The sequence below is a fragment of the Triturus cristatus genome, chromosome 8 (genome assembly GCF_964204655.1).
Source record: "Triturus cristatus chromosome 8, aTriCri1.1, whole genome shotgun sequence".
Lineage (NCBI taxonomy): Eukaryota > Metazoa > Chordata > Amphibia > Caudata > Salamandridae > Triturus > Triturus cristatus.
In genome coordinates, this window is record NC_140591.1 from 737,401,657 (window position 1) to 737,420,017 (window position 18,361).

At 41.6% G+C, this 18,361-nt stretch overlaps 6 non-coding genes across 6 annotated transcripts; all 6 read right to left on the reverse strand.

The window, feature by feature from the left end:
• Positions 1-1,834: 1,834 nt before the first annotated feature.
• Positions 1,835-1,907, reverse strand: TRNAV-CAC (transfer RNA valine (anticodon CAC)). The gene has a single exon. It is a non-coding gene; the product is annotated as a tRNA-Val (tRNA).
• A 2,314-nt stretch (positions 1,908-4,221) lies between these two features.
• On the reverse strand, positions 4,222-4,294 carry TRNAV-CAC (transfer RNA valine (anticodon CAC)). The gene has a single exon. It is a non-coding gene; the product is annotated as a tRNA-Val (tRNA).
• Positions 4,295-9,005: 4,711 nt separating this feature from the next.
• TRNAV-CAC (transfer RNA valine (anticodon CAC)) lies at positions 9,006-9,078 on the reverse strand. The gene has a single exon. It is a non-coding gene; the product is annotated as a tRNA-Val (tRNA).
• A 2,659-nt stretch (positions 9,079-11,737) lies between these two features.
• On the reverse strand, positions 11,738-11,809 carry TRNAP-UGG (transfer RNA proline (anticodon UGG)). Its single transcript has one exon. It is a non-coding gene; the product is annotated as a tRNA-Pro (tRNA).
• A 1,970-nt stretch (positions 11,810-13,779) lies between these two features.
• TRNAV-CAC (transfer RNA valine (anticodon CAC)) lies at positions 13,780-13,852 on the reverse strand. The gene has a single exon. It is a non-coding gene; the product is annotated as a tRNA-Val (tRNA).
• A 2,314-nt stretch (positions 13,853-16,166) lies between these two features.
• TRNAV-CAC (transfer RNA valine (anticodon CAC)) lies at positions 16,167-16,239 on the reverse strand. The gene has a single exon. It is a non-coding gene; the product is annotated as a tRNA-Val (tRNA).
• Between the last annotated feature and the right edge of the window lie 2,122 nt (positions 16,240-18,361).

The window sequence follows — 18,361 nt, forward strand, 5'->3', positions numbered from 1 at the left end:
ACTATCATTTACAAGTGTCTCCTTTTATTCCGTCCCAGCTTTGGACACGTCTTACAGGAAGTCAGCCCTTATTTATATATTTCTGCAGTGGCTGAAGCTTAATGAGAAAGAGTAACAAGTTGTTCATAACAACATAAGAAACACATTGTGCATTTTCTCTCAAATACTCCTTCACTTTGTGCCAAAAGAAATACCAAGGTGAATACCTAGGCCACAGATTCAAGCTAAAGATCTTCCTGGTGAAGGCAAGGCGCAATAAAAACTGCATATCGCTGGACTAAAGCATTCCTTGCATAGCCTCTAACATCATAACATAACTGAGCTGCTAGCAGCAAGCTAACCAATACCTTTCTGAAATGAGAATGACATGTGCTTATCTGCTCAATCAGTGCTCAATCAGGCGAGATTTAGAAAAGGTGGAAAGGGTCCAAGTGGATGCCCCTTCCTTTTTAGGGTGGGTCCTGCTGACTATCATAGGATTGCTTGTAAAAGTGGTCAGGGTCAGAGGAAAAGCTGCCAACACTTCTTAGCGTTCTCTATAGATGCAGCCATTTTCTGTGACTGTAATTTCGGCCTTTTCCCAGAAGTCTCTATTCTGCCTATGCAAATTAACAAAAGCAGTGCTTATTCCTCACTTGCTCAAAGGTCCTTCCTGTCCAGAAAGCTCTGATTAAGCATGCTTATTTTCTTTTTCTGGGATATTTTAAATTGTTTCGCTGTCCAGTCTGTGGCAGTAGAAAGCTGCTTATGATGCCAGGTTTTGATGAATCCCCAAGGTACAAGTACAGAGGAATATATCAGTCTCTAGGATATGGAACTTTTAGCTAACACATCACAATATGTGATGCTTGCCAAGAAAACACTACATTATGGAGCGCTGATGATCAGAACATTCTGCTCCTGAAGGATAGAAAAGACAGCTTGATTGAAATAAAGTCTGTTTATATTGACGCTCTCTCTCTCCCTATATATACATACATGCGTACACACACACACACAGGTATGTCATGCATTTCTTCAGATTTGTTTCAACCATTTACCATTTATTGGAGAATCCCTACTTTTCAAGTGACTGCAAATGAAGTCATCTCTGGCACTTTTTGTGCAAAGTAAGAGACGCACATGACACCTTTTTATAAAAGTCATCGGTTTCTTTGTTACTGTGTACTTTCAAAGCATGGGGCTTTCACACGTCAGGTAAACCTGATTACCACTACACAACAAAAGCAGATGCAGCTTTCTTATCTATGTCGTGATAGAACAGTTGTGAATTGAGTAGAAGAAGGGCCCTGATGTGATACTTATTACATGCAGCCTGTAAGATAGTCAAACATGCAGGCTAGGAAGGAAGATGCAAATATCAATGTATTAGAAAAACACCTAAAGGCGAGTGATATGCTTTCATTCATGCATGGCTAGGAAAAATCGCCATACTGTTGCAAACATTCTTACACCACCAACTGGAAATAAATGATTCTGACATTAAACGTAAAGGTGACAATGCATTTGTATCATCACCTTGAGAAGGATCATCTTGGAATTGAGCCGAGGGCCTCTGCACTCAAAGCCAGAAACACTCCACTAAAATAAGATTCCTGTTGGTGCCAACAATTCTCCATGTTAATGCTTGTTCTAGGTGAGCAGTGAACCGATTGCAGGGCTCTTTTGAAAGCAAGGTCTGAGAACCAACAGATACATCCACACGCCGATTACTTTAGTGTTTTGAGAGAATTCCCTTTCTTGGAACGAGATTGCATGAAATAATCTTCAGGGCTTGGACAATTCCATGGCAAAACGGCACCTATCAACATTGTAGCCAACACAATATAACAACTGTTTCTGCCCGGTTTCGAACCGGGGACCTTTCGCGTGTGAGGCGAACGTGATAACCACTACACTACAGAAACAGATACCTACAGTTGATTTTTCTGTAATGAAACTGCTCCGAACTGGCTATTCCATGGGCCTCTGGCTTTAGATTTCTTTCATGCAACCTGCCCGACATCCCTAGCTGAACGCTCGTACATGCCATGCAAGACCAGATGTTTGGTATTAGCTCAGACTGGGCAGGGCTGAAGCATGAGACTCTAGCAAAGAATTATCCACTACTGCAAAGAAAAAATTGATGTTGGTTTTGAAACGCAAACTTCAAAACAACTTGAAAAGAGTACCAAGAAAAGGGCTCGTCCGGGATTTGAACCCAGGACCTCTCGCACCCAAAGCGAGAATCATACCCCTAGACCAACGAGCCCTCAAAATCCTCTTACCTCTCAAAAGCTAATAACGGCTCTAAGCCCGCAATGAAGATCATGCTGGTATCTTTATGATGCTTGGTCTGTGAATACGCATGAAAGTCAGTCTCAACTTACCCTTTCTCAAACGATAGCACTATCATTTACAAGTGTCTCCTTTTATTCCGTCCCAGCTTTGGACACGTCTTACAGGAAGTCAGCCCTTATTTATATATTTCTGCAGTGGCTGAAGCTTAATGAGAAAGAGTAACAAGTTGTTCATAACAGCATAAGAAACACATTGTGCATTTTCTCTCAAATACTCCTTCACTTTGTGCCAAAAGAAATACCAAGGTGAATACCTAGGCCACAGATTCAAGCTAAAGATCTTCCTGCTGAATGCAAGGCGCAATAAAAACTGCATATCGCTGGACTAAAGCATTCCTTGCATAGCCTCTAACATCATAACATAACTGAGCTGCTAGCAGCAAGCTAACCAATACCTTTCTGAAATGAGAATTACATGTGCTTATCTGCTCAATCAGTGCTCGATCAGGCGAGATTTAGAAAAGGTGGAAAGGGTCCAAGTGGATGCCCCTTCCTTTTTAGGGTGGGTCCTGCTGACTATCATAGGATTGCTTGTAAAAGTGGCCAGGGTCAGAGGAAAAGCTGCCAACACTTCTTAGCGTTCTCTATAGATGCAGCCATTTTCTGTGACTGTAATTTCGGCCTTTTCCCAGAAGTCTCTATTCTGCCTATGCAAATTAACAAAAGCAGTGCTTATTCCTCACTTGCTCAAATGTCCTTCCTGTCCAGAAAGCTCTGATTAAGCATGCTTATTTTCTTTTTCTGGGATATTTTAAATTGTTTCGCTGTCCAGTCTGTGGCAGTAGAAAGCTGCTTATGATGCCAGGTTTTGATGAATCCCCAAGGTACAAGTACAGAGGAATATATCAGTCTCTAGGATATGGAACTTTTAGCTAACACATCACAATATGTGATGCTTGCCAAGAAAACACTACATTCTGGAGCGCTGATGATCAGAACATTCTGCTCCTGAAGGATAGAAAAGACAGCTTGATTGAAATAAAGTCTGTTTATATTGACGCTCTCTCTCTCCCTATATATACATACATGCATACACACACACACACAGGTATGTCATGCATTTCTTCAGATTTGTTTCAACCATTTACCATTTATTGGAGAATCCCTACTTTTCAAGTGACTGCAAATGAAGTCATCTCTGGCACTTTTTGTGCAAAGTAAGAGACACACATGACACCTTTTTATAAAAGTCATCGGTTTCTTTGTTACTGTGTACTTTCAAAGCATGGGGCTTTCACACGTCAGGTAAACCTGATTACCACTACACAACAAAAGCAGATGCAGCTTTCTTATCTATGTCGTGATAGAACAGTTGTGAATTGAGTAGAAGAAGGGCCCTGATGTGATACTTATTACATGCAGCCTGTAAGATAGTCAAACATGCAGGCTAGGAAGGAAGATGCAAATATCAATGTATTAGAAAAACACCTAAAGGCGAGTGATATGCTTTCATTCATGCATGGCTAGGAAAAATCGCCATACTGTTGCAAACATTCTTACACCACCAACTGGAAATAAATGATTCTGACATTAAACGTAAAGGTGACAATGCATTTGTATCATCACCCTGAAAAGGATCATCTTGGAATTGAGCCGAGGGCCTCTGCACTCAAAGCCAGAAACACTCCACTAAAATAAGATTCCTGTTGGTGCCAACAATTCTCCATGTTAATGCTTGTTCTAGGTGAGCAGTGAACCGATTGCAGGGCTCTTTTGAAAGCAAGGTCTGAGAACCAACAGATACATCCACACGCCGATTACTTTAGTGTTTTGAGAGAATTCCCTTTCTTGGAACGAGATTGCATGAAATAATCTTCAGGGCTTGGACAATTCCATGGCAAAACGGCACCTATCAACATTGTAGCCAACACAATATAACAACTGTTTCTGCCCGGTTTCGAACCGGGGACCTTTCGCGTGTGAGGCGAACGTGATAACCACTACACTACAGAAACAGATACCTACAGTTGATTTTTCTGTAATGAAACTGCTCCGAACTGGCTATTCCATGGGCCTCTGGCTTTAGATTTCTTTCATGCAACCTGCCCGACATCCCTAGCTGAACGCTCGTACATGCCATGCAAGACCAGATGTTTGGTATTAGCTCAGACTGGGCAGGGCTGAAGCATGAGACTCTAGCAAAGAATTATCCACTACTGCAAAGAAAAAATTGATGTTGGTTTTGAAACGCAAACTTCAAAACAACTTGAAAAGAGTACCAAGAAAAGGGCTCGTCCGGGATTTGAACCCAGGACCTCTCGCACCCAAAGCGAGAATCATACCCCTAGACCAACGAGCCCTCAAAATCCTCTTACCTCTCAAAAGCTAATAACGGCTCTAAGCCCGCAATGAAGATCATGCTGGTATCTTTATGATGCTTGGTCTGTGAATACGCATGAAAGTCAGTCTCAACTTACCCTTTCTCAAACGATAGCACTATCATTTACAAGTGTCTCCTTTTATTCCGTCCCAGCTTTGGACACGTCTTACAGGAAGTCAGCCCTTATTTATATATTTCTGCAGTGGCTGAAGCTTAATGAGAAAGAGTAACAAGTTGTTCATAACAGCATAAGAAACACATTGTGCATTTTCTCTCAAATACTCCTTCACTTTGTGCCAAAAGAAATACCAAGGTGAATACCTAGGCCACAGATTCAAGCTAAAGATCTTCCTGCTGAATGCAAGGCGCAATAAAAACTGCATATCGCTGGACTAAAGCATTCCTTGCATAGCCTCTAACATCATAACATAACTGAGCTGCTAGCAGCAAACTAACCAATACCTTTCTGAAATGAGAATTACATGTGCTTATCTGCTCAATCAGTGCTCGATCAGGCGAGATTTAGAAAAGGTGGAAAGGGTCCAAGTGGATGCCCCTTCCTTTTTAGGGTGGGTCCTGCTGACTATCATAGGATTGCTTGTAAAAGTGGCCAGGGTCAGAGGAAAAGCTGCCAACACTTCTTAGCGTTCTCTATAGATGCAGCCATTTTCTGTGACTGTAATTTCGGCCTTTTCCCAGAAGTCTCTATTCTGCCTATGCAAATTAACAAAAGCAGTGCTTATTCCTCACTTGCTCAAATGTCCTTCCTGTCCAGAAAGCTCTGATTAAGCATGCTTATTTTCTTTTTCTGGGATATTTTAAATTGTTTCGCTGTCCAGTCTGTGGCAGTAGAAAGCTGCTTATGATGCCAGGTTTTGATGAATCCCCAAGGTACAAGTACAGAGGAATATATCAGTCTCTAGGATATGGAACTTTTAGCTAACACATCACAATATGTGATGCTTGCCAAGAAAACACTACATTCTGGAGCGCTGATGATCAGAACATTCTGCTCCTGAAGGATAGAAAAGACAGCTTGATTGAAATAAAGTCTGTTTATATTGACGCTCTCTCTCTCCCTATATATACATACATGCATACACACACACACACAGGTATGTCATGCATTTCTTCAGATTTGTTTCAACCATTTACCATTTATTGGAGAATCCCTACTTTTCAAGTGACTGCAAATGAAGTCATCTCTGGCACTTTTTGTGCAAAGTAAGAGACACACATGACACCTTTTTATAAAAGTCATCGGTTTCTTTGTTACTGTGTACTTTCAAAGCATGGGGCTTTCACACGTCAGGTAAACCTGATTACCACTACACAACAAAAGCAGATGCAGCTTTCTTATCTATGTCGTGATAGAACAGTTGTGAATTGAGTAGAAGAAGGGCCCTGATGTGATACTTATTACATGCAGCCTGTAAGATAGTCAAACATGCAGGCTAGGAAGGAAGATGCAAATATCAATGTATTAGAAAAACACCTAAAGGCGAGTGATATGCTTTCATTCATGCATGGCTAGGAAAAATCGCCATACTGTTGCAAACATTCTTACACCACCAACTGGAAATAAATGATTCTGACATTAAACGTAAAGGTGACAATGCATTTGTATCATCACCCTGAGAAGGATCATCTTGGAATTGAGCCGAGGGCCTCTGCACTCAAAGCCAGAAACACTCCACTAAAATAAGATTCCTGTTGGTGCCAACAATTCTCCATGTTAATGCTTGTTCTAGGTGAGCAGTGAACCGATTGCAGGGCTCTTTTGAAAGCAAGGTCTGAGAACCAACAGATACATCCACACGCCGATTACTTTAGTGTTTTGAGAGAATTCCCTTTCTTGGAACGAGATTGCATGAAATAATCTTCAGGGCTTGGACAATTCCATGGCAAAACGGCACCTATCAACATTGTAGCCAACACAATATAACAACTGTTTCTGCCCGGTTTCGAACCGGGGACCTTTCACGTGTGAGGCGAACTTGATAACCACTACACTACAGAAACAGATACCTACAGTTGATTTTTCTGTAATGAAACTGCTCCGAACTGGCTATTCCATGGGCCTCTGGCTTTAGATTTCTTTCATGCAACCTGCCCGACATCCCTAGCTGAACGCTCGTACATGCCATGCAAGACCAGATGTTTGGTATTAGCTCAGACTGGGCAGGGCTGAAGCATGAGACTCTAGCAAAGAATTATCCACTACTGCAAAGAAAAAATTGATGTTGGTTTTGAAACGCAAACTTCAAAACAACTTGAAAAGAGTACCAAGAAAAGGGCTCGTCCGGGATTTGAACCTGGAACCTCTCGCACCCAAAGCGAGAATCAAACCCCTAGACCAACGAGCCCTCAAAATCCTCTTACCTCTCAAAAGCTAATACCGGCTCTAAGCCCGCAATGAAGATCATGCTGGTATCTTTATGATGCTTGGTCTGTGAATACGCATGAAAGTCAGTCTCAACTTACCCTTTCTCAAACGATAGCACTATCATTTACAAGTGTCTCCTTTTATTCCGTCCCAGCTTTGGACACGTCTTACAGGAAGTCAGCCCTTATTTATATATTTCTTCAGTGGCTGAAGCTTAATGAGAAAGAGTAACAAGTTGTTCATAACAACATAAGAAACACATTGTGCATTTTCTCTCAAATACTCCTTCACTTTGTGCCAAAAGAAATACCAAGGTGAATACCTAGGCCACAGATTCAAGCTAAAGATCTTCCTGCTGAATGCAAGGCGCAATAAAAACTGCATATCGCTGGACTAAAGCATTCCTTGCATAGCCTCTAACATCATAACATAACTGAGCTGCTAGCAGCAAGCTAACCAATACCTTTCTGAAATGAGAATGACATGTGCTTATCTGCTCAATCAGTGCTCAATCAGGCTCGATCAGGCGAGATTTAGAAAAGGTGGAAAGGGTCCAAGTGGATGCCCCTTCCTTTTTAGGGTGGGTCCTGCTGACTATCATAGGATTGCTTGTAAAAGTGGCCAGGGTCAGAGGAAAAGCTGCCAACACTTCTTAGCATTCTCTATAGATGCAGCCATTTTCTGTGACTGTAATTTCGGCCTTTTCCCAGAAGTCTCTATTCTGCCTATGCAAATTAACAAAAGCAGTGCTTATTCCTCACTTGCTCAAATGTCCTTCCTGTCCAGAAAGCTCTGATTAAGCATGCTTATTTTCTTTTTCTGGGATATTTTAAATTGTTTCGCTGTCCAGTCTGTGGCAGTAGAAAGCTGCTTATGATGCCAGGTTTTGATGAATCCCCAAGGTACAAGTACAGAGGAATATATCAGTCTCTAGGATATGGAACTTTTAGCTAACACATCACAATATGTGATGCTTGCCAAGAAAACACTACATTCTGGAGCGCTGATGATCAGAACATTCTGCTCCTGAAGGATAGAAAAGACAGCTTGATTGAAATAAAGTCTGTTTATATTGACGCTCTCTCTCTCCCTATATATACATACATGCATACACACACACACACAGGTATGTCATGCATTTCTTCAGATTTGTTTCAACCATTTACCATTTATTGGAGAATCCCTACTTTTCAAGTGACTGCAAATGAAGTCATCTCTGGCACTTTTTGTGCAAAGTAAGAGACACACATGACACCTTTTTATAAAAGTCATCGGTTTCTTTGTTACTGTGTACTTTCAAAGCATGGGGCTTTCACACGTCAGGTAAACCTGATTACCACTACACAACAAAAGCAGATGCAGCTTTCTTATCTATGTCGTGATAGAACAGTTGTGAATTGAGTAGAAGAAGGGCCCTGATGTGATACTTATTACATGCAGCCTGTAAGATAGTCAAACATGCAGGCTAGGAAGGAAGATGCAAATATCAATGTATTAGAAAAACACCTAAAGGCGTGTGATATGCTTTCATTCATGCATGGCTAGGAAAAATCGCCATACTGTTGCAAACATTCTTACACCACCAACTGGAAATAAATGATTCTGACATTAAACGTAAAGGTGACAATGCATTTGTATCATCACCCTGAGAAGGATCATCTTGGAATTGAGCCGAGGGCCTCTGCACTCAAAGCCAGAAACACTCCACTAAAATAAGATTCCTGTTGGTGCCAACAATTCTCCATGTTAATGCTTGTTCTAGGTGAGCAGTGAACCGATTGCAGGGCTCTTTTGAAAGCAAGGTCTGAGAACCAACAGATACATCCACACGCCGATTACTTTAGTGTTTTGAGAGAATTCCCTTTCTTGGAACGAGATTGCATGAAATAATCTTCAGGGCTTGGACAATTCCATGGCAAAACGGCACCTATCAACATTGTAGCCAACACAATATAACAACTGTTTCTGCCCGGTTTCGAACCGGGGACCTTTCGCGTGTGAGGCGAACGTGATAACCACTACACTACAGAAACAGATACCTACAGTTGATTTTTCTGTAATGAAACTGCTCCGAACTGGCTATTCCATGGGCCTCTGGCTTTAGATTTCTTTCATGCAACCTGCCCGACATCCCTAGCTGAACGCTCGTACATGCCATGCAAGACCAGATGTTTGGTATTAGCTCAGACTGGGCAGGGCTGAAGCATGAGACTCTAGCAAAGAATTATCCACTACTGCAAAGAAAAAATTGATGTTGGTTTTGAAACGCAAACTTCAAAACAACTTGAAAAGAGTACCAAGAAAAGGGCTCGTCCGGGATTTGAACCTGGGACCTCTCGCACCCAAAGCGAGAATCATACCCCTAGACCAACGAGCCCTCAAAATCCTCTTACCTCTCAAAAGCTAATACCGGCTCTAAGCCCGCAATGAAGATCATGCTGGTATCTTTATGATGCTTGGTCTGTGAATACGCATGAAAGTCAGTCTCAACTTACCCTTTCTCAAACGATAGCACTATCATTTACAAGTGTCTCCTTTTATTCCGTCCCAGCTTTGGACACGTCTTACAGGAAGTCAGCCCTTATTTATATATTTCTGCAGTGGCTGAAGCTTAATGAGAAAGAGTAACAAGTTGTTCATAACAACATAAGAAACACATTGTGCATTTTCTCTCAAATACTCCTTCACTTTGTGCCAAAAAAAATACCAAGGTGAATACCTAGGCCACAGATTCAAGCTAAAGATCTTCCTGCTGAATGCAAGGCGCAATAAAAACTGCATATCGCTGGACTAAAGCATTCCTTGCATAGCCTCTAACATCATAACATAACTGAGCTGCTAGCAGCAAGCTAACCAATACCTTTCTGAAATGAGAATGACATGTGCTTATCGGCTCGATCAGGGCTCGATCAGGCGAGATTTAGAAAAGGTGGAAAGGGTCCAAGTGGATGCCCCTTCCTTTTTAGGGTGGGTCCTGCTGACTATCATAGGATTGCTTGTAAAAGTGGCCAGGGTCAGAGGAAAAGCTGCCAACACTTCTTAGCGTTCTCTATAGATGCAGCCATTTTCTGTGACTGTAATTTCGGCCTTTTCCCAGAAGTCTCTATTCTGCCTATGCAAATTAACAAAAGCAGTGCTTATTCCTCACTTGCTCAAAGGTCCTTCCTGTCCAGAAAGCTCTGATTAAGCATGCTTATTTTCTTTTTCTGGGATATTTTAAATTGTTTCGCTGTCCAGTCTGTGGCAGTAGAAAGCTGCTTATGATGCCAGGTTTTGATGAATCCCCAAGGTACAAGTACAGAGGAATATATCAGTCTCTAGGATATGGAACTTTTAGCTAACACATCACAATATGTGATGCTTGCCAAGAAAACACTACATTCTGGAGCGCTGATGATCAGAACATTCTGCTCCTGAAGGATAGAAAAGACAGCTTGATTGAAATAAAGTCTGTTTATATTGACGCTCTCTCTCTCCCTATATATACATACATGCATACACACACACACACAGGTATGTCATGCATTTCTTCAGATTTGTTTCAACCATTTACCATTTATTGGAGAATCCCTACTTTTCAAGTGACTGCAAATGAAGTCATCTCTGGCACTTTTTGTGCAAAGTAAGAGACACACATGACACCTTATTATAAAAGTCATCGGTTTCTTTGTTACTGTGTACTTTCAAAGCATGGGGCTTTCACACGTCAGGTAAACCTGATTACCACTACACAACAAAAGCAGATGCAGCTTTCTTATCTATGTCGTGATAGAACAGTTGTGAATTGAGTAGAAGAAGGGCCCTGATGTGATACTTATTACATGCAGCCTGTAAGATAGTCAAACATGCAGGCTAGGAAGGAAGATGCAAATATCAATGTATTAGAAAAACACCTAAAGGCGAGTGATATGCTTTCATTCATGCATGGCTAGGAAAAATCGCCATACTGTTGCAAACATTCTTACACCACCAACTGGAAATAAATGATTCTGACATTAAACGTAAAGGTGAGAATGCATTTGTATCATCACCTTGAGAAGGATCATCTTGGAATTGAGCCGAGGGCCTCTGCACTCAAAGCCAGAAACACTCCACTAAAATAAGATTCCTGTTGGTGCCAACAATTCTCCATGTTAATGCTTGTTCTAGGTGAGCAGTGAACCGATTGCAGGGCTCTTTTGAAAGCAAGGTCTGAGAACCAACAGATACATCCACACGCCGATTACTTTAGTGTTTTGAGAGAATTCCCTTTCTTGGAACGAGATTGTATGAAATAATCTTCAGGGCTTGGACAATTCCATGGCAAAACGGCACCTATCAACATTGTAGCCAACACAATATAACAACTGTTTCAGCCCGGTTTCGAACCGGGGACCTTTCGCGTGTGAGGCGAACTTGATAACCACTACACTACAGAAACAGATACCTGCAGTTGATTTTTCTGTAATGAAACTGCTCCGAACTGGCTATTCCATGGGCCTCTGGCTTTAGATTTCTTTCATGCAACCTGCCCGACATCCCTAGCTGAACGCTCGTACATGCCATGCAAGACCAGATGTTTGGTATTAGCTCAGACTGGGCAGGGCTGAAGCATGAGACTCTAGCAAAGAATTATCCACTACTGCAAAGAAAAAATTGATGTTGGTTTTGAAACGCAAACTTCAAACCAACTTGAAAAGAGTACCAAGAAAAGGGCTCGTCCGGGATTTGAACCCGGGACCTCTCGCACCCAAAGCGAGAATCATACCCCTAGACCAACGAGCCCTCAAAATCCTCTTACCTCTCAAAAGCTAATACCGGCTCTAAGCCCGCAATGAAGATCATGCTGGTATCTTTATGATGCTTGGTCTGTGAATACGCATGAAAGTCAGTCTCAACTTACCCTTTCTCAAACGATAGCACTATCATTTACAAGTGTCTCCTTTTATTCCGTCCCAGCTTTGGACACGTCTTACAGGAAGTCAGCCCTTATTTATATATTTCTGCAGTGGCTGAAGCTTAATGAGAAAGAGTAACAAGTTGTTCATAACAACATAAGAAACACATTGTGCATTTTCTCTCAAATACTCCTTCACTTTGTGCCAAAAGAAATACCAAGGTGAATACCTAGGCCACAGATTCAAGCTAAAGATCTTCCTGGTGAAGGCAAGGCGCAATAAAAACTGCATATCGCTGGACTAAAGCATTCCTTGCATAGCCTCTAACATCATAACATAACTGAGCTGCTAGCAGCAAGCTAACCAATACCTTTCTGAAATGAGAATGACATGTGCTTATCTGCTCAATCAGTGCTCAATCAGGCGAGATTTAGAAAAGGTGGAAAGGGTCCAAGTGGATGCCCCTTCCTTTTTAGGGTGGGTCCTGCTGACTATCATAGGATTGCTTGTAAAAGTGGTCAGGGTCAGAGGAAAAGCTGCCAACACTTCTTAGCGTTCTCTATAGATGCAGCCATTTTCTGTGACTGTAATTTCGGCCTTTTCCCAGAAGTCTCTATTCTGCCTATGCAAATTAACAAAAGCAGTGCTTATTCCTCACTTGCTCAAAGGTCCTTCCTGTCCAGAAAGCTCTGATTAAGCATGCTTATTTTCTTTTTCTGGGATATTTTAAATTGTTTCGCTGTCCAGTCTGTGGCAGTAGAAAGCTGCTTATGATGCCAGGTTTTGATGAATCCCCAAGGTACAAGTACAGAGGAATATATCAGTCTCTAGGATATGGAACTTTTAGCTAACACATCACAATATGTGATGCTTGCCAAGAAAACACTACATTATGGAGCGCTGATGATCAGAACATTCTGCTCCTGAAGGATAGAAAAGACAGCTTGATTGAAATAAAGTCTGTTTATATTGACGCTCTCTCTCTCCCTATATATACATACATGCGTACACACACACACACAGGTATGTCATGCATTTCTTCAGATTTGTTTCAACCATTTACCATTTATTGGAGAATCCCTACTTTTCAAGTGACTGCAAATGAAGTCATCTCTGGCACTTTTTGTGCAAAGTAAGAGACGCACATGACACCTTTTTATAAAAGTCATCGGTTTCTTTGTTACTGTGTACTTTCAAAGCATGGGGCTTTCACACGTCAGGTAAACCTGATTACCACTACACAACAAAAGCAGATGCAGCTTTCTTATCTATGTCGTGATAGAACAGTTGTGAATTGAGTAGAAGAAGGGCCCTGATGTGATACTTATTACATGCAGCCTGTAAGATAGTCAAACATGCAGGCTAGGAAGGAAGATGCAAATATCAATGTATTAGAAAAACACCTAAAGGCGAGTGATATGCTTTCATTCATGCATGGCTAGGAAAAATCGCCATACTGTTGCAAACATTCTTACACCACCAACTGGAAATAAATGATTCTGACATTAAACGTAAAGGTGACAATGCATTTGTATCATCACCTTGAGAAGGATCATCTTGGAATTGAGCCGAGGGCCTCTGCACTCAAAGCCAGAAACACTCCACTAAAATAAGATTCCTGTTGGTGCCAACAATTCTCCATGTTAATGCTTGTTCTAGGTGAGCAGTGAACCGATTGCAGGGCTCTTTTGAAAGCAAGGTCTGAGAACCAACAGATACATCCACACGCCGATTACTTTAGTGTTTTGAGAGAATTCCCTTTCTTGGAACGAGATTGCATGAAATAATCTTCAGGGCTTGGACAATTCCATGGCAAAACGGCACCTATCAACATTGTAGCCAACACAATATAACAACTGTTTCTGCCCGGTTTCGAACCGGGGACCTTTCGCGTGTGAGGCGAACGTGATAACCACTACACTACAGAAACAGATACCTACAGTTCATTTTTCTGTAATGAAACTGCTCCGAACTGGCTATTCCATGGGCCTCTGGCTTTAGATTTCTTTCATGCAACCTGCCCGACATCCCTAGCTGAACGCTCGTACATGCCATGCAAGACCAGATGTTTGGTATTAGCTCAGACTGGGCAGGGCTGAAGCATGAGACTCTAGCAAAGAATTATCCACTACTGCAAAGAAAAAATTGATGTTGGTTTTGAAACGCAAACTTCAAAACAACTTGAAAAGAGTACCAAGAAAAGGGCTCGTCCGGGATTTGAACCCAGGACCTCTCGCACCCAAAGCGAGAATCATACCCCTAGACCAACGAGCCCTCAAAATCCTCTTACCTCTCAAAAGCTAATAACGGCTCTAAGCCCGCAATGAAGATCATGCTGGTATCTTTATGATGCTTGGTCTGTGAATACGCATGAAAGTCAGTCTCAACTTACCCTTTCTCAAACGATAGCACTATCATTTACAAGTGTCTCCTTTTATTCCGTCCCAGCTTTGGACACGTCTTACAGGAAGTCAGCCCTTATTTATATATTTCTGCAGTGGCTGAAGCTTAATGAGAAAGAGTAACAAGTTGTTCATAACAGCATAAGAAACACATTGTGCATTTTCTCTCAAATACTCCTTCACTTTGTGCCAAAAGAAATACCAAGGTGAATACCTAGGCCACAGATTCAAGCTAAAGATCTTCCTGCTGAATGCAAGGCGCAATAAAAACTGCATATCGCTGGACTAAAGCATTCCTTGCATAGCCTCTAACATCATAACATAACTGAGCTGCTAGCAGCAAGCTAACCAATACCTTTCTGAAATGAGAATTACATGTGCTTATCTGCTCAATCAGTGCTCGATCAGGCGAGATTTAGAAAAGGTGGAAAGGGTCCAAGTGGATGCCCCTTCCTTTTTAGGGTGGGTCCTGCTGACTATCATAGGATTGCTTGTAAAAGTGGCCAGGGTCAGAGGAAAAGCTGCCAACACTTCTTAGCGTTCTCTATAGATGCAGCCATTTTCTGTGACTGTAATTTCGGCCTTTTCCCAGAAGTCTCTATTCTGCCTATGCAAATTAACAAAAGCAGTGCTTATTCCTCACTTGCTCAAATGTCCTTCCTGTCCAGAAAGCTCTGATTAAGCATGCTTATTTTCTTTTTCTGGGATATTTTAAATTGTTTCGCTGTCCAGTCTGTGGCAGTAGAAAGCTGCTTATGATGCCAGGTTTTGATGAATCCCCAAGGTACAAGTACAGAGGAATATATCAGTCTCTAGGATATGGAACTTTTAGCTAACACATCACAATATGTGATGCTTGCCAAGAAAACACTACATTCTGGAGCGCTGATGATCAGAACATTCTGCTCCTGAAGGATAGAAAAGACAGCTTGATTGAAATAAAGTCTGTTTATATTGACGCTCTCTCTCTCCCTATATATACATACATGCATACACACACACACACAGGTATGTCATGCATTTCTTCAGATTTGTTTCAACCATTTACCATTTATTGGAGAATCCCTACTTTTCAAGTGACTGCAAATGAAGTCATCTCTGGCACTTTTTGTGCAAAGTAAGAGACACACATGACACCTTTTTATAAAAGTCATCGGTTTCTTTGTTACTGTGTACTTTCAAAGCATGGGGCTTTCACACGTCAGGTAAACCTGATTACCACTACACAACAAAAGCAGATGCAGCTTTCTTATCTATGTCGTGATAGAACAGTTGTGAATTGAGTAGAAGAAGGGCCCTGATGTGATACTTATTACATGCAGCCTGTAAGATAGTCAAACATGCAGGCTAGGAAGGAAGATGCAAATATCAATGTATTAGAAAAACACCTAAAGGCGAGTGATATGCTTTCATTCATGCATGGCTAGGAAAAATCGCCATACTGTTGCAAACATTCTTACACCACCAACTGGAAATAAATGATTCTGACATTAAACGTAAAGGTGACAATGCATTTGTATCATCACCCTGAGAAGGATCATCTTGGAATTGAGCCGAGGGCCTCTGCACTCAAAGCCAGAAACACTCCACTAAAATAAGATTCCTGTTGGTGCCAACAATTCTCCATGTTAATGCTTGTTCTAGGTGAGCAGTGAACCGATTGCAGGGCTCTTTTGAAAGCAAGGTCTGAGAACCAACAGATACATCCACACGCCGATTACTTTAGTGTTTTGAGAGAATTCCCTTTCTTGGAACGAGATTGCATGAAATAATCTTCAGGGCTTGGACAATTCCATGGCAAAACGGCACCTATCAACATTGTAGCCAACACAATATAACAACTGTTTCTGCCCGGTTTCGAACCGGGGACCTTTCGCGTGTGAGGCGAACGTGATAACCACTACACTACAGAAACAGATACCTACAGTTGATTTTTCTGTAATGAAACTGCTCCGAACTGGCTATTCCATGGGCCTCTGGCTTTAGATTTCTTTCATGCAACCTGCCCGACATCCCTAGCTGAACGCTCGTACATGCCATGCAAGACCAGATGTTTGGTATTAGCTCAGACTGGGCAGGGCTGAAGCATGAGACTCTAGCAAAGAATTATCCACTACTGCAAAGAAAAAATTGATGTTGGTTTTGAAACGCAAACTTCAAAACAACTTGAAAAGAGTACCAAGAAAAGGGCTCGTCCGGGATTTGAACCCAGGACCTCTCGCACCCAAAGCGAGAATCATACCCCTAGACCAACGAGCCCTCAAAATCCTCTTACCTCTCAAAAGCTAATAACGGCTCTAAGCCCGCAATGAAGATCATGCTGGTATCTTTATGATGCTTGGTCTGTGAATACGCATGAAAGTCAGTCTCAACTTACCCTTTCTCAAACGATAGCACTATCATTTACAAGTGTCTCCTTTTATTCCGTCCCAGCTTTGGACACGTCTTACAGGAAGTCAGCCCTTATTTATATATTTCTGCAGTGGCTGAAGCTTAATGAGAAAGAGTAACAAGTTGTTCATAACAGCATAAGAAACACATTGTGCATTTTCTCTCAAATACTCCTTCACTTTGTGCCAAAAGAAATACCAAGGTGAATACCTAGGCCACAGATTCAAGCTAAAGATCTTCCTGCTGAATGCAAGGCGCAATAAAAACTGCATATCGCTGGACTAAAGCATTCCTTGCATAGCCTCTAACATCATAACATAACTGAGCTGCTAGCAGCAAACTAACCAATACCTTTCTGAAATGAGAATTACATGTGCTTATCTGCTCAATCAGTGCTCGATCAGGCGAGATTTAGAAAAGGTGGAAAGGGTCCAAGTGGATGCCCCTTCCTTTTTAGGGTGGGTCCTGCTGACTATCATAGGATTGCTTGTAAAAGTGGCCAGGGTCAGAGGAAAAGCTGCCAACACTTCTTAGCGTTCTCTATAGATGCAGCCATTTTCTGTGACTGTAATTTCGGCCTTTTCCCAGAAGTCTCTATTCTGCCTATGCAAATTAACAAAAGCAGTGCTTATTCCTCACTTGCTCAAATGTCCTTCCTGTCCAGAAAGCTCTGATTAAGCATGCTTATTTTCTTTTTCTGGGATATTTTAAATTGTTTCGCTGTCCAGTCTGTGGCAGTAGAAAGCTGCTTATGATGCCAGGTTTTGATGAATCCCCAAGGTACAAGTACAGAGGAATATATCAGTCTCTAGGATATGGAACTTTTAGCTAACACATCACAATATGTGATGCTTGCCAAGAAAACACTACATTCTGGAGCGCTGATGATCAGAACATTCTGCTCCTGAAGGATAGAAAAGACAGCTTGATTGAAATAAAGTCTGTTTATATTGACGCTCTCTCTCTCCCTATATATACATACATGCATACACACACACACACAGGTATGTCATGCATTTCTTCAGATTTGTTTCAACCATTTACCATTTATTGGAGAATCCCTACTTTTCAAGTGCCTGCAAATGAAGTCATCTCTGGCACTTTTTGTGCAAAGTAAGAGACACACATGACACCTTTTTATAAAAGTCATCGGTTTCTTTGTTACTGTGTACTTTCAAAGCATGGGGCTTTCACACGTCAGGTAAACCTGATTACCACTACACAACAAAAGCAGATGCAGCTTTCTTATCTATGTCGTGATAGAACAGTTGTGAATTGAGTAGAAGAAGGGCCCTGATGTGATACTTATTACATGCAGCCTGTAAGATAGTCAAACATGCAGGCTAGGAAGGAAGATGCAAATATCAATGTATTAGAAAAACACCTAAAGGCGAGTGATATGCTTTCATTCATGCATGGCTAGGAAAAATCGCCATACTGTTGCAAACATTCTTACACCACCAACTGGAAATAAATGATTCTGACATTAAACGTAAAGGTGACAATGCATTTGTATCATCACCCTGAGAAGGATCATCTTGGAATTGAGCCGAGGGCCTCTGCACTCAAAGCCAGAAACACTCCACTAAAATAAGATTCCTGTTGGTGCCAACAATTCTCCATGTTAATGCTTGTTCTAGGTGAGC